The following is a 17,309-nucleotide window of genomic DNA, read 5'->3' as shown; positions in this document are numbered from 1 at the left end:
ATTAATCTGAATGAGTTTAAAATGTGATGAAAGGATGGAGAGCATCTAAATTTAGTTTCTGTGGATAGCCACATGCAAAAGAATGAGACTAGACCACTATCTTATACCATACATAGATATCAACTCAAAATGGATTAGAGACTCCAATGTAAGACCTGAAACAATAAAACTCCTAGAAGAAAACATAGGCAGTATTCACTTTGACTTTGGTTTTAGCAATATCTTTCTGCATATGTCTCCTCAGGCAAGGAGACAAAAGCATAGCTAAACAAATGGGACTATTATCAAGCTAAAAAACTTCTGTACAACAAAGGAAACATCAACAAAATGAAAACCTACCAAATGGGAGAAGATATTTGCAAATCATGTATTTAATATCCAAAATATATAAAGAATTCATGCAACTCAACAACAGAAAAGCTAACAATCCAATAAAAAAATGAGCAGACAAACTGAATAGATATTTTTCCAAAGAAGGTATATAGATGTCCAACAAGCATGTGAAAAATGTTCAACATCACTAATTATCAGGGAAATGTAAATTAAAAACACAGGGCGATATCACTTCACACCCATTAGAATAGCTATTATCAAAAAGACAAGAAATAACAAGTGCTGGAGAGGAAGTGAAGAAAGTGGAACCCTTGTGCACTTTTGGTGGGAATGTAAATTAGTGCAGCCACTATGGTAAATGAGATGGAGATACCTCAAAAAATTAAGAATAGAACCATCATATGATCTAGCTATTCCCCTTGTGGGTATTTATCCAAGGAATACAAAAACACTAATCTGAAAAGATATATGCACCCCTGTGTTCATCACAGCATTATTTAGAATAGACAAGATATGGAGACAGCCTAAGTGTCCACTAATGGATGAATGGATAAAGAAGATACACACACACTTACAATGGAATAATAGCCATAAAAAGATGAAATCTTGGCATTTGGGACAACATGGGTGGACCTTGTGGGTATTATGTTAAGTGAAATAAATCAGATAGAGAAAGACCAATACCATATGATTTAACTCATATGTGGCATATAAAAACAAGCAAAACAAAATGAATGAACAAACCAAACTGAAACAAATAGATACAGAGAACAGAGTAGTGGTTACCAGAGGAGAAGGGGGTGGAGGGAGGACAAGATGAGTAAAGGGGTCAACAATATGGTGACAGATGACAACTAACCTTTTGGTGGTGAGCACACCATAGTGTACATAAATGTCAAAATATAATATTATACACATGAAACTTATGTGTTATAAACCCATGAAAATATAAAAAACTAAAAATTTAATAAATAAATTTACTTTAATTAACTTATGAAAGAGCAACATACTTTGCCCAATTTACTTAGCTTCAGAATTTTCATTTGTACAATTTGAACTAGAAGTACCATTATTCGTCTTTTTTTTCCCTAAAATTCTAAGACTAAATTGTTATTACAATGTCTTCATAAAATTATTAATAGAATGCTTTCATAATTATCTCACATAAATATTTAGATAAATAGCTATGTAATAGCTGAATTTTCTCAAACTGTTAAAGTATTATTTCTAAAGGTATTTCAAGTTAAGAAGGATTAAGCTGCACAGATATAATGTTTAATGATATTTCTCAAGTGATAAGAACTTACTATCAGAAGCATGTAATATATTAGTACCCTCATTATGGAGTTCAGATTCTCTCTTCAGCAGAAAATGCTCAGGGCATATGTGAGTGATGATTTATTTTTTTTTTCTATGCCTATATTCTTATAGCATTTCTTATCATGATCTCATTGTGTAACTGCATTTAGAGTGTGCTCTTAGGGACTTCCCTGGTGGCGAGTGGTTAAGAATCCGCCTGCCAATGCAGGGGACACGGGCTCGAGCCCTGGTCTGGGAGGATCCCACATGCCGCGGAGTAGCTAAGCCCGTGCGCCACAATTATTGAGCCTGCGCTCTCTAGAGCCCACGAGCCACAACTACTGAGCCCGTGTGCCACAACTACTGAATCCCACGCACCTAGAGCCGGTGCTCTGCAACAAGAGAAGGCACCACAATGAGAAGCCCGCACACCGCAACGAAGAGTAGCCCCCGCTCCCCGCAACTAGGGAAAGTCCGCTTGCAGCAATGAAGACCCAACGCAGCCAAAAATAAATAAATTTAAAAAAAAGATGATTCTTTAATAAATAAATAAATAAATAAAGTGTGCTCTTAAGCATTTGCCAATTAAAGAAACTCAACATAAAGACCCAAAGACCCCATCTGAGTTTGCTAAGTGATGCAGTGTTAATAAAACTGGCTCATTGGAATCTAGTGTGTTACACGAATTTTTGCACACTTAGCTCTTCAACTGATTTGGTTTGGATTCTAGTCAAATTACTTGGCACCTTGGTTAAGTGGGCTTGTGAAAAATACCTGATGTATACAGCCACTTCATATGGAGCTAATAGCTATGTGTTTGCTAAGTATTTTGTGAGAAGAAAAGATCAGAGAGCAAAGAAAGCTGGATTTCCTTAAAAGCCCTGAACTGTAACATGTATGTAAAGACTGGGTAATTACTGGGCAGAAACAGGCCTGCCAGTAAAAGCCAAATATATGCAGCTCCCTTCTTTTGCTGAAAATCTGTCCTAGTTTCATGTTAAATTATATATTAAAAGAATACTGCATTTTTCTATAATGAAACTATAGAAATTTTTTTTATAATATAGACGGTATGTTTCTGACCAAAGACTCTACATCCACAATATATGATAAAAGCAAAGGTATAATTACAAAATATCATACTCAACTCATTTAAGTAGTAAAGTATATTCTAAACCTCATAATGGACAAATATAGGCACTGTGAGGTGGTTATATAAGTCTCCAATATATTTTAAAAAGGTATATATCATGTTCAAACCAATTTCTACTATATCTTAAATTATAAGTATATGAAATGAACACATTAACTTTAATTACCACTTATTTACACTAATATAAGTCTGTTCCCCAACAAGAAAGATGTACATATGTATATGGGTGTTTGTATGAGTTAGATAACTGGCATCTTTTTAAAAACTGTCCAAGAAAGTTTGAAGTAATGAATTTTCATGTAGCATGAGGAGGTAATCAAAATCATTCTCCCATATTTCCTTAATTCTAAGGTGCCATATGTTGTATATGACCTTAAGTTAGTGAAACCTTTTTTTGGAAAGAAAAAGCAAGTACACCAAATGTGCACATTAGAAGGAAAATTCTGGTTTTATACATTTTATAATGAAAAAAATGAAAATGGAATACATATTTTTATTTACCTTAGAATTAAATTTGAATTTAAGCTTCATTTCTACAGTAACCTTTAGAAATTTTTATTATGCAGTCTTTCTTGATGATAATTTGTAATTTGTTATGATTGATTTAGAATTTCCAAATTTCCATCCATTTTTAGAATTCAAAATTTTGGCTAAAACCATCAATTATTTGAAATCCTCTCTCAATCTAGACTGCGCATGAGGCCAGTACCTGAGCTGATCCTCTAGAGAGCTTCATGGAGAGTATAATAAGGGGAGCCCTTGTTGAGTAATTTATAGTTGATTAACATCCTCATGAATTGCTCCCAACTTTATTCATGATTCTGAACACTTGAGATAATTGAAATACCAAAAGAATGAGTATAAAGCTTTTAGGACGAATGGATACTTGAGCCTACTCACAGTCTCTTTGAGGCAGAGGCTCATTTTGTGCATAAGTGTAAAGAAATATATTTTTGGAAAAATAATTCTAGTTCCAGTTAGAAGATGGTGAACTCAGAGATTTCATTTATCACTGCTCAAAGTGTTTAGAGCCATTGAAAACATTTCCCCCTAGACCTTGACATGATGGACTTATTTTAATCAGCAATTACAAAAGTTGACCAAGTGCCAGGCATCAGTGAGTAGATTATTGGGCAAAAATCAGTTTTTTCCCCTTGTACAAAACCTGGATGCATCCTGTCCAAGGACAGACTTAAACAGGCAAGGGAAAGTTTATTCAAAACTATTGCAATTGGAGAGAGAGATTAGACTAAACTCTGCTGAAACAAAACGTGGGAGAGTTTATCAGTTCTGGAGTGAGCTAGTGGACTGGTACTGGAGGACATTAGGAGGAGACTGGTTAATGTGATTAGGCCATCTGTGTTTGCTAATCAGCACTTATTGAAGTTAGACTCTTGCCCTCCCACAGAGGATGCGGTGCTATCTTTCTTGATGATTACATTTTGAAAAATGGCTCCCATGTCCTTGAGAAAGACATTCCTGGGTTGTAAATCTGGCAAGATTACTAGAAGAAGATTTATGTGTCAAAGGGGTGAAAAAAGAATTTGTATGTTTTTTAGAGTAAATGTTCTAAATAAGGGGAGGTCAAGGGCCTATAAGTCAGGAAGAAACCTGTCTAAAGTTTTATTAAGCTGAAAGGAATGTTAAGGCTGTCTTGGTCAATCTAAACCTTGAACACAGCTACAGATGTTTGCCAACTCTAGAGAAAGGCCTACAAGTATGGCAAGCTCCTTTACCTTTAATCTCCCATCCTCCCTAATCTGATTTAGATATTTCACTTGTGTTGTCACAGGCTTACCAATATCACAGAATTTATCAGGTCAAATTGCAATTTTTTGTCTGTTTACTACTCTTGACACTAGACTATAAGGTGCCTGAGAACAGGGGTCCTGTTTACATTTGTAACCACAGGACCTACTGTAATTCCCCTTACTTCAATTAATGCCTGCTAAAATAAACTGAATTCTAAAAAATTAACAGAAAAGTAGCTGAGATAGGAAATAAGAATGTGGGAATTACAAAAAAATGAAGAGTCTTTAGTTTAGTAAAATGAAGATGGTAAGGGAATATGATCAGAAGCCATATATTCCTAGAAGGTATGAAATTTTCTAGTAAATCCTAGAAAACTAGAAGTTGGCCACACCCAGTGGAGAAAGGAAAGAGGGCTCACATTTAATGTACACCATATGGTAGACACTATGTTAGCATATCAAATTTAATCCTTTATGTGTGAAGAAAGCACTGCAAACCCTATTTTATAAGTAAGAAAACATAGCTGGAGTGGCCATATACCACCTACCAAACAGTGAACCAAGATTTAAACACTCACCTTTATGGCCCCAAGTCATAAAGCTATTAAACTTGGCTGCCTTGAACATAAATTATAATAGTTTAAGTTTAGGAGAGAACAATGATCAATACTTTTAACTTTGCATATGAGATGATATCCCTAAGAAGGGATCACCCTCAAAATATAAATAGAATCAATAAGTATCAGATGTATCTTTAAATACTAGAGACAAGCAAGGTTGTAAAGAAAACTGGTGATGTTTGGGGGTAACTTCCAAAACTTTTGAAGGTGGTGTCACCACAAGGAGACTCTGTCTCTTGGTAGCGCCATCAGCTCTGCTTCTGGATTGGATGGATATTGAGATGACATTAGAAGTGCTCTTCTCTTAGAGTTAAGACATTCTCTGATTCTTTAGTAATGAAATACCTTTGATTCTTTGCTTTATCACCAAAAAAGATTGTTTAAAGGAACAACCTTTCTGTTTTTCCAGATACACACTGGGAATGCTATTTACTAACTCTCACTACATGCTAGAGATATGATGGTAGTCCCCTTATATATCCCAGTATACCGTACAGAAAATATTAAGGCTTCTGGCATCAGCCCCATATGGTTAAATAAGCTATTTAAAGGAGGATATTCCTGAACTGGAGAGGGATGTCTGGGACAAGAGCAAGCAGGATGGAGAGGATTTAATCAACAATTTAGTTTTATCTGGAAGCCTGATAAAATTCAAATACCCGTGTCTCGCTTACATGGGACTTATTTTTCAACATAATATGGCTTGACGATTTTTCTTAAGAATTTGGGATGAGAAGGAAAAATCAGTAATTTAATCTAGTCAATAAAAGGAATACTGATGTTCCTCATATTTCTTTGAAATCCTTTGGTAAATTTCTTGACTTGTCATCTGACTGATTTTTACCCTTTTCTAGAAAAACATACCGGGAGGAAGTAAGACCTAGTGCTTTTCTAGTGTACTCCTGACATTCTTCCAACTCTTCTGGAAAACATCATTCTATCACTTATATTCCTGTAGAACTGTAAGCTGAAATGAAGAACCCTCTTACACAGCCTCTTAGACAAAAGTATCACGATATTCTTACAAAGACCCTATCCAAACAGACATATTGAAAATAATTATTAGTTCATCATCATGCCCCAACCAGACTGCAAGGTTGCTTCGCAGCAGAATCAGGCACCCTTAACAGGAACATGCATGGGAACAATGGTGAAAAGTGATTGAGATCTTACAAAGGCAAATTCTTTGAATTAAATCTTTGTGAAAAGACATCATGGGGAAAATGAGTTTTTTAACCTAAGAATTGTTTCCTGAGATTGATACATTATTTCATAGCTAAACATCAACCACTTTCCATAGAATAGATAGAACAATGGAACTTTTAGTCTTTACATAATTTAGGGCACTTACAAAACATTATCAGTGTTAGCTTGAAAATGAATAATATTTCTGTGTCGTCCCATTATCTTTAAAACTGTATAGATATATAAAGGAAGTTACTTACAAAAATAAATACTACAAATATATTTGATTAACGACATGTTCTATTTTTATGTCATACATAATTAGACTATAAAAAATTGTATTCTTTTAAATTTGAACAAGATATAAGTATATATATATATGTATACATACATACACACAAACATGCATTATCTATCTAATTCCCATTTCCAGTGGAAAAAAAAGAAAAGAAAAAGCCTACAAAGCATTGTCACTTTGGGACTCCTAGATTGAGTAATTTTTACTAGTTTGACTAAATGGGCTGATTTGATACTACAATACCTGTAAAGGCACTAACTTGCTTCTATTAGTAAATGGAAGAAAATCCAGTACGTATGGGCTCTCTTGATATGTAAACACCCAGCAGGTTCAAAGAGTAAGCTGAACACCCTGGCAGAAGACCTCAACTTTGACCCTAGTCCCATCTCTGGCTTGGACAATTCACTTAACCACAATAGACCTCATATTCCTCATCTATAAAAGGAGGCCTCCAAGATTATTTTCAGCTCTAAACTTCCTAAAGTTCATGTTCATAACTCTAAGTAGCATCACTCTTTTTTCTCATAGAAGAATTGTTTCTTTTACTGCATTGGGCATTTGACTACTGTCTTTATGTAAATATGAGAAGTAGCAGGCTTGTTCGCCAATACATTCACGTATCAGGCAGCAAATTTTCAATACTGGCTTTTTCTTTGCTTTTTCTTCATGTCTGATTCCATGTTGCAGAGCTGATTTTTAGTTTCTGGAAGTTAAAAACATGCAGGTGCAGATATAATATGCTGCAGCCATTTATATCACCAGGCATAATGTTTTAAAACAACTGGCTTTTTTGCATAGTCTTTAGAAGAGGGTTAGATGAGCGCTTCTGTTTTCCTTTTCTTGAGAAGTTTTATAACAACACCAAAAGGTCATCTTTAAAATGTCAGACAAGATTAACAACAAAATCTTGGAAGACAGCCAGCCCACCAAGGAAACAAACCCAAAGGACTATTTACAGATGCAAACCTTAAATAAGCAACAGAATCCGAGAGTGGGGTGAGGGCAGGGGAGAGAAATACTTTGTAGCAAAGAAATACTTTCAAGAGATGCCTCAGGGCATTGAACTGTTGGAAACCAGTAGCAGTAAACAAACCTGGCCCACAGCAATTGCTAAAGGCACATTCATGAAGAAGTTGGAAGCAAGAAGTCTAAGATCGTGAGTGAGAGAAGCAGAATCATGAGCCACACCCACACTGGGTTCTATATGCTATTGTTAAAACAAAGAGAAGTTGATGTAAATATTTTAATTGCAAGGAATTGAAAAAGTGGTTTTCAATCCCACTGGTTGATGCCAGGCCAGGTTTTTGATTATACAACTGAGGATGTAGCTCTGTAGTCCTGACAGCTGAGTAGTAGAGAAGATGCTGTTTTCTTCCCACAGAAATACCACTTCTGGGCTTCCCTGGTGGCGCAGTGGTCGAGAGTCCGCCTGCCAATGCAGGGGACACGGGTTCGTGCCCCGGTCCGGGAAGATCCCACATGCCGCGGAGCGGCTAGGCCCGTGAGCCACGGTCGCTGAGCCTGCGCGTCTGGACCCTGTGCCCTGCAACGGGAGAGGCCACAACAGTGAGAGGCCCGTGTACCGCAAAAAACAAAACAAAACAAAAAAACAACCACTTCTCCTACTAACAATTCTAAAGGGAGAGAAAGCCTTTAACAGAGAACACATTGAAGGAGAGTCACAGTTATTTAAAACCAGAAACTGAAATATTGATGTAAGAAGCAAGTAGGTTTAGGAAGAGAGCAAGTTACAGAAATTGATAAAATCTTTGCACTTTTAGTTGAAGTTTTTTAAAATTATAGACAGAAATGGAGAATTCTCTGCAATTTGTATTTTATCCAGTATTCAAGTAAGTGGCCTATTAGTTTAGTAGGATGAAAACTATCTTGCTGGCAAATGTGGAAACTAATACTGAAACAAAAATATAAGGCAGAGACATATTTTTGTAGCAAAGGATTTCACCAGCTTTGTCAAAGTTGACACCAGAATCATATTATAGTTATACTTAATATAAATGTTAGATTATGAAATACATAAATGTGTATTCAGGAGAAATAGTCAATAAATTGTACATAATGTACTACAGTTGTAAATGTTAGGTTCTTTTCAATGAGTACTTTATAGTGTTTTTGCGATCTTTTTAAAGAGCCTAGTTTTTAAATAAATACTATTTCAAATTTGGGGAATGAGAAGTTTAAAATAAGATGAACCAGATTTCTACAATCCATTTTCTGATGCTCAAAGTGGGCAGACTACAAAATGGAGCATGGCTGAGGCCATGTGGTAATCAGTGTGTTCCTTGCACTGTTTGAATTATATTATACATCCGTAATATGCAGGGGCACAGATCACTCATAGGTTATGCTTTTTAGGCAGACTTTTACACACGAATAATAACTAATTAGAATAGACCTTAGCAAAGCCGTGATGTTTGCTTGTTTCATCAAGCTCCACTTTCTGAGTTTCCCCTGTGAGTCTGTTTATTGCTCTGTCTTCTCTATTCCCTAATACCCTCTGCACAACACTTATGCCCTCAAGTTCTCTTCCCTCTTACACATCATCAAAACTTGCTTTTGGATCATTCAGGCTGAGGTAAAAATGACTATGATCTTAAAGCACAACCAGTATTTGAATTTTAATGGGAAAAAAAGATCTAAGGTAAAGGGATGAGATTCAGAGATAAAGGGATGAGAGTTGAGTGCCAACCATGAGTTAGTAGATGAGAAGACATTTTTAGGCATCAAAACTTTTCTGCATCTCTAATCATAATACTAATTCTGCAAGCTATATAGTTGGAGACATGCAATCATATGAAAGGCTCAAGATACCAGAAAATAGAAACCAAAGCTATTTCTTCTTAGTTCATAAATAGGGTGTAGGTTTACTAAAGAGGACATTAAAATTGCTTCCTGTTTCCTGAACCCAATCCATCCAGCAAGGGAAAGGAGTTGAGTAATGTGGCATTTGAGTTGGTTAACGGCAGGGAGAATTCAGAGTGGAATTACAGATGTAAAATGGATATCAGGATGTTATTTGTGTGTATGTGTCCATTGTGTATGTGTATAGAAGCCACCTCTGTCATCTAGGAAAAGACATTTAAATCTTCCAGAGTTATTAATTCACTGAGAAGAAACGATAAACTTCAGCATACTTTTGTTGCTAAATTAGGTCATATTTGAGGGATGAATCAATAACAATGATTTCCTTGAAAGGTCTCTCAAGGTTATTGATTTTTTTATGGCACTGGTATGCAAGGGGGTTGTTCTGAAAGGACACAAACAGGTAATACTATCTTTCAAGAATTTTGGTAGTAGTAGTTGAGCAAAAACTACAGTATGATAGAAAGCAGTTAGTTTTCTTTGTCTCATATACAGAGTTAAAATTAAAAAATGAAAAGACCCTATGTTTTATCATTTTATATTTAACACTTATCTACATAAGTGTTAAAACAAATTGCTCTTACTACCCATTATGATTATTAAGGTACCAAAAAAATTCACTTTGAAAACGATTCCTGAATATGGATACATTTTGTATTCAGAATCACATGGAAAAAGAAGCCTCTTAACTTCCATGGGCCAGTGTCCCATAGTTATTGATCATTATTCATGGGAAATAAATTAATTTTCTAACATTCCATCATTTGCTATTTTTTTAACAAAAGATGGATTTTATTGTTCAGCACAGGGAAATATAGCCATCATTTTATGATACTTAAATGTAGTATAATCTATAAAAATATTGAATCACTATGTTGTACACCTGAAACTAATATAATATCGTAAATCATCTATACATCAATAAAAAAGAGATTTTAGTTTTCTTATCAGCTGTTCTGTTCTTTGTTAAGAAGTGAGGAAAAAAACACTGATTCTAAGGAAGTCAGATCCTTGATTTGCCTGATGATTATGAATATGAAAAAAGTGTTCTCTACAGAACAGTAGCTCTTAATCAAAAAAGGCCGGCTCTAACGTATTCTACAAAGAAGAGTGTGCCAAGATATAGCAATCCTTTTTGATTTTTTTGAAGTTTAAACAAATAGTGTACTCTGCATGAATTTTATCTTTCAACTAAATCATTGTACTGTGGAATTTATGATGTTATAGTACTAGTTTACGAAGAAAGTGTAGTAGGCTTCACATATCTCCATATCTTATATTGATGGCATTTAAATTCTAATAGCGAACTGTTATCGTTTCATAAACTAGGAGAAAATTGCGCTGATAACAAGCAGGAGAAGCTGGCAGAACCAATAGATTTTCCACTCTGCTTTCTATTGTTTGTAAACCTAATTACCCTAGTTGACCAATTAATGACAACACATGACAAAATTTTCCTGACTGCTAATTAATTAGCTCTAAGATCACTAGTTCTGTTACTGCTAAGGCTTCCACTGATTCTATGTGTGAATGTCTTCTTACCCTACTCCTCCTATTTTCCTCTTTGAACTTCCTCATATGTAGAGAACCCATTTGATTGACTTAAGAGTCAGAAGATACTTATAATCAGAGAAAAAGCAGAAAAGAATGACTATAATGCCAATTAGTATAGCTATTAATTAGAAATTATGTTTTGAGGATTTTCAGACAGAAGAGGGGTAGAAATGATAATAGTTTAGTTTTAGGAAAGCTATAGTACACAAATAGAACCCCAAATCACACCACAGATAATTTTCCAGGAATTTAATATATCTGATATACACTCAATTTGTGCCCATGAATGGTGAGCAACTAGAAGTAAAGGAGAATCACATAGTTACATTTCTGGACAAATCAGGTTACCAGAATGATGTAATAATGGCAGTTTACCTGAATCACTTCTTAGGCTTTCTTATTTACTATGCTAAATGTTAAATGAGATTTCTGAGTAAAAGCATTACAATGACTTCAGCATTGTGGGACATGAAACACAGTGAGAACTCAGAGCAGGGAAGGAAATAAGGTAAGAAGGAAAAAGAATTGAAAGAGCTGAAAGATGTATTACTTGGCTGTCAAGTGTTAGGAGAGTTTATTTGTGATTTTTCTTAATCTTCATAATGCTCTTGTCAGAATGGTAGTAACATACCCATTTTTTTAGATGAGCGACCTTTAACTATAGGTTGCACTTGATTGTCTGCCAGGTCTTCAAGTCTGTGATGGGGACAGTAACATCAGAAATTTCAATCCCAGTCAAATCAAGACCTGGTAGAAACACCATTATGGAAGTGCATAGTTTTGACCCAAATTTGACCACATTAAAATGTTGTTCTTTCTTCTCCAGGATGATAGTCTATATTTCAAGAAGAATTATAATTCTTGCCCCATAACAATTTCTCTGAGTTCTTTGTGCCAACTAAAGCCTTTGATTTTCATATTAGCAAAGCCCTGGAATTATATGCAAAATGCTATGAATAGTTATCTACCTATCTATTTTTAGCAAAAGGATGCAGAGCCGTTATCAGATTCTCAAAACTCAATCAGATTATCTAACAGTTTCCATTAAATGAGGTAATGAATGACCTTTCTGGATCCAAACATTATAATATTTTCAATCCTTACCGTGGTCCCTGAAATGTCTATTATCGCTAATTATCAGTAAGGGAACTGAGGCGTAGTAAAGTCTAAGTAAGTGAGAGGTCTGGAATTCAAATCCAGGTCAGTTTCAGGCTTGAACACCACTAATTCTATAGCCTACACTGCATTCATTCTATGCTCTCACTGTAGATAATAAGTGTTCATTTATTTCCTTTACCCCAGTTGGAGACAAAGAACATGGGTGTGTGAAAGAAAGTACAGATTAGTTTTAATGTAAATGATATAATAATAATGCTAGTCAGCAGTTACGGAATATTCATATTGTGCTAGGAGTTGAGCATTAAGTACTTTACAGGCATTCTTTTATTTAAAATCTCATATATATAATACCTACCTTAGGAAGTAGGGAGTATAAATGTGCCAAGGTGATTGAAATAACGTGGTCATGTACAGGCAATGAAACTGGGAAAGGGTTTTCTGGGCTGATGGTTGAATGTTGGCCAAGACATTAAGGGGAGAAGGGATGGGCACTGGTGGGGAGACTGAAAACTTATTCATCGTGGGGAGAAAACACTGGTGTTTAAGCATCATACTGGTTGCTTCAGAACTGTTACCCTCATAACCCGAAAACTGAGGTTTTGCTGAAAGCTGAAGGCAGATTGCTTGCAGTGTGGAAAAGAATTTACTGATATCTATTCATCTCTTCATGTTTGAACATGACTGTTCTGCAGATTTTTTGAAATGACTCAAGTTCTCTTTCAGATCTGGACTAAATGTCTGTATCACAGCATTAGGGCCCATGGAGCAGCATTTGCAAGCCCATACTCACCTCCCCCGTTTTTAGTGTTTTGCACTCTGGAAAAGCAAACAACAGCAACAACAATATCTTATTTCCTTTTATCTATAGTTATTACTCATCTTGTCAAGAAACCCAATTTGATATATTTATGCTAAAATATAAATGAAATTTTTCCAGTTTTATTGAGATTTAATTGATATATAATATTGTATCTGTCCAAGGTGTACAATGTGATGATTGTTATATATATAGTGTGTGAAATGATTACCACAATAAGTTTAGTTAACCTTAATTTACATAATTACAAATGTTATCTTTGTGATGAGAACTTTGAAGATCTACTCTCTTAGCAACTTTCGAACATAAAATACGGTATTGTTAACTGTAGTGACCAAGCTGTACATTACATCACCATTACTCACTTGTCTTACAACTAGAAGTTCTTACCTTTCGATCGTCTTCCCTCATTTTCCTCACCTCCAACGCCCAGCTCTGGCAACCATCATTCCATTCTTTCTATCATGAGTTCAGTATTTTAGATTTCACATATGAGATCATAACGTATTTATCTTTCTCTGTCTGACATTTCATTTAGCATAATGCCCCCCAGATCCACCCATGTCGTCACAAATAGCTAGATTTCCTTCTTTATCATGGCTGAATAATAGTAGGTTGTATGCACCCCATTTTCTTCATCCATTCATCCACAAAAAAACACTGAGGTTGTTTCCATGTCTTGGCTACTGTATTGGGTTGGCCAGAAAGTTCATACAGCTAATGAATACACTGTTCAATAAAACTTGGTGAAAATGAAAAATGTGTCTTTTCTTTTTACTTAAAATAAATCTTTGGCAAAGCCAGCTAGGCATCCCTTTGAGTAATGACTTATATCACATTGAAATATTTTAAACATACGAACAGTAATAGCCTAAATGACAAATGTTACTAATATTGACACAATTTATCAAAGAGAATATGTTAGAATATGTTAAAATGCAGATGGACAGTGAAAGAACAAATATAACTTTTAACTAAATATTGTGTTGATATTTAGACCATTGGTTAAAATCATGATAACAGGTTTCATCCATTTCAAGAAAGCAGAATATTTGCAGATCACTTAACATTTACTAGGTATGTTCTCAGTCTGGAAGGATATATTTCACTTACATGTGTCATTTAATTTAACCACATCCCTCTGTAATAGATAGTGTTATCCCTATTTGCAGATAGGAAACAGGCTCAGAAAGATTAAGAATGTTACCTAATTCTAGTAAGTAGCCAAACCTAAACTGATCTAATTCCAGGGCAAAGCTCTTTCTGACACATCAGTGTGGGTCTTTATCTCTTTGACAATTGTTGAACATTAAAAGCCTTCTTCCAGGTAAATGCATAAAGAAACAACATGAGCAATGACATAACAATACAAGTCTCACTAAATAATTGCTGTGTTTGGCCTTGCTTTTGCTGATAGAGCTTTTGCAAAATTGCTTTTCTCTGAGATAGTGGACTTTAAATATTTTCTTTGAAGACTTTCCTAAATTATACCCATCAGAAAGCTACTTTGCTTTAAGGTTGAAGAAAAATAAAAGCTTACTTAACTACACTTAGGTGCCAGGGTCATACTATGAGCTCTACACCTGCCAGGATTCACTCTAAGATAGGGTGGCTTGCAAACTGTCCATAGTCCTGTGATTTCTTTCTGATATTTTGAAGTAGAAATAATTTAATAACTATTCACAAAAGAGAGAAACACTGTTTCTTGGTCCTCAATATCATACTGCTGTAGGCTAATTCTTTCTCTCTTCTGTTGCCCCTTAGTATAGAGAGTGTATTTTGGGGACCCTCCTTCACGATCTTCTCCATTCCAAGAGCATCTTACATAAATCCAGGACTTCTCAAGCAGCCAGTTTTGCCAGATGGTCTTAGGGTTGGTTGTACCTATATATGTATAATCCTGAACTTCTCAAGTAAGGTCCTTAGAGAGCATAATGGCTAAGAGAATTGGTGCTGATACCAGACCTGAGTCCAAGTACTGCCTATGCCCCTAACTAGCTGTGTAACCTTGGAGAATAACTTAAGCCCCTTAAAGGGATTAGATTTCTCACCCAGAAAATGGTATAATAAATGCACCTACCCCATATGGTTAGTGTGTAACTTAATGTAACTTGAGATGGTGCATGTTAAGCATTAGCACAGTGCCTGTGTCTTGTTAGTAATACCTGCTTTTATTATTAATTATTCTCTTTATATTCCCAGTTCCAGCTAGGTGCCTAACATATAATAGTTGTTCAGCAAATATTTACTGGATTGAACTAGCTCTGAAATTTAAGCATTGGGTCAACAGCAAAGTAGTCACCCCACCATCATTTCTCCCACAGAAAGGGAGAATAGATGGAAGCCAGCCATCATACTTTCTTTTCTTATTCTAAACTTCCCATCCAGCCCCAGCAATAAAATAATCTTCCTGAACCCCAACAATTTCAAGAATTTTTCAAATCACACTATTTGAAAATAGTTGGGTTGCCCTAATCTAATATGTCCCAGTACCTCAAGGTCACCAAGCTTATATTAATGAAGTCTAGTTAAGATAAATGATTACAGTTAGTAAACCAACTGCTTATGAGCTCATTGGGCTTTTGAAAATTTACTATCTGCACTTCACAGAGACACAAGTATTTTGCTTTTGTAGGACACTCAACAGTCAAAGTAGTCTTTTAAAAAGCACAAATCCGATGCTATTATTGCACTGCTTCTAACCTCTAAAGGCTATCTATTGTAAAGAGATTAAGTTTTCAACTACTTAGCCAGGCTCACAGGGGCCATGTGCTCTGGTCACTTGCTACATCTTTCCCTGACCTTCATGGGGTTCGAGGCACAGTTGTCTTTTTCAGTCCCTCGGATGCAACAATCTCTATTTCTTGCTCTCCCAGCTTTAGATTGGCTAATCCTTCTACCCAGACCAATTTCCCTCTGTTCATTAAGGTCTCGGTTCAAACGCCACCACTAGTATCTTGACCAAAGAGACCTGCCTCCTCAGTGCCTCTCCATCCCATTGTCCAGTCGTATTTCTGTCACTGTACAAAATTTATGTACATGTTTACTCTGTTTTCCTCCACCAGTGGACATTTGCTTAAGAGCAAGGACTTTGTAATTTTTTGCTCACCACTGAAACTTCCAAGGCTTGCAGCAGACACTGGCACATAGAAGGTGTGTAGGAAGTCTGTATCTAATAAATGAATAAATATGTGAATGAAAAAAACTGTAAAACACTAACACAAGAATATTCTTCTTTCAAAAGAATAATGAAAAATAATTTCATTTAATAAGAGCCATTCTTAGTTACTGATATATAACTTAGTAGTTCCCATTCAATTTAAAATGTTCCATTTTTTTTCTGATACTTCACAAGTCATTAACTAAATGTTGCTCAGTTTTAAGGCCAATCTGTGAGACATTATTTAACTTGTCTACTCTAAAGTTCCAGCATTAACTCAGGCGGGGCTTCACCAAGTACTGATCATGTGACCTTGGCCTCTCATTGCCTCAGTTTTCTCATTTGTAACATGGTATAATAATAGGCTTATTTCATACACCTATGAGGAGGAAAACTATATATGTATGTGTGTGTGTGCGTGTGTGTGTGTGTGTGTGTGTGTGTGTGTCTATATATATGTATTTAAACAGTGTCTTAGAATAGTGTCTGGCACATGATAAGCATTATAGAAGTATTGACTGCTGCTACTAGTACTGTTATTATGAGAACTAACTGTTGAGAATAATCCTTCATATAGTGGTTTATTCCACTGAAGATAAAGGAAACTCATAGAATGTTAGAAATCAGATTAAACACAGAAAGCCAGTAAAATATACCAGGACAGAAGTTGATGCGAGTGTAAAAGCATAGAAGAAAAAAAAGGGTTTTTGTTTTTCTTTTTCTTTTTTAAAGAAGGAAAGAGCCTAGAAATAGGACAAAAACTATTCATTGGCTATGCTGACATGGAGATCGCTGGTGACCTTCATAAGTAAAATTTCAGGACAGTGGGCAGAGAGATTATGGTGAGAGAAGTCAGGTGGAGGTAAATTAGAGAGTAAATGGGACGTGAGGAAATGGAAACAATATATGAAGATAACAATTTTGAAAAGTTCAGACATGAATTGGCTAAAGAAGATATGCAGGGATTAGGGGAGGAGGGAGGCTTTCATGTTACACGTATAGTTTTTAACATTTTAAGTTGGAGTTACTAGTCTAGAATGAGGTTGAATTTTGGCAAGAATCATTCATAAGGAGTAGATGGGTTGTAGAAAATGCAGTGCTGTGAAGTACTTGAGAAGATGAGAGAAAATGAAATGCTAT

At 35.5% G+C, this 17,309-nt stretch overlaps 1 long non-coding RNA gene across 3 annotated transcripts in view; it reads left to right on the top strand.

The window, feature by feature from the left end:
• LOC125961634 (uncharacterized) overlaps window positions 1-17,309 on the top strand; it is a 71,776-nt gene that overhangs the window by 21,192 nt on the left and 33,275 nt on the right. The window contains exon 1 of one of the 3 annotated variants that reach the window (XR_007472585.1): window positions 7,874-8,205. The exons of the other annotated variants lie outside the window; for them this stretch is intronic. This is a non-coding gene — a long non-coding RNA (uncharacterized LOC125961634). Of the gene's footprint in view, window positions 1-7,873; window positions 8,206-17,309 lie in introns of those variants that run through there. 3 annotated transcript variants of the gene reach the window in all.

Source organism: Orcinus orca, chromosome 17 (assembly GCF_937001465.1).
Source record: "Orcinus orca chromosome 17, mOrcOrc1.1, whole genome shotgun sequence".
Taxonomy (NCBI): domain Eukaryota; kingdom Metazoa; phylum Chordata; class Mammalia; order Artiodactyla; family Delphinidae; genus Orcinus; species Orcinus orca.
Note: the sequence above shows the minus strand (reverse complement) of the source record. Positions and strands in the feature narration are given on the sequence as shown.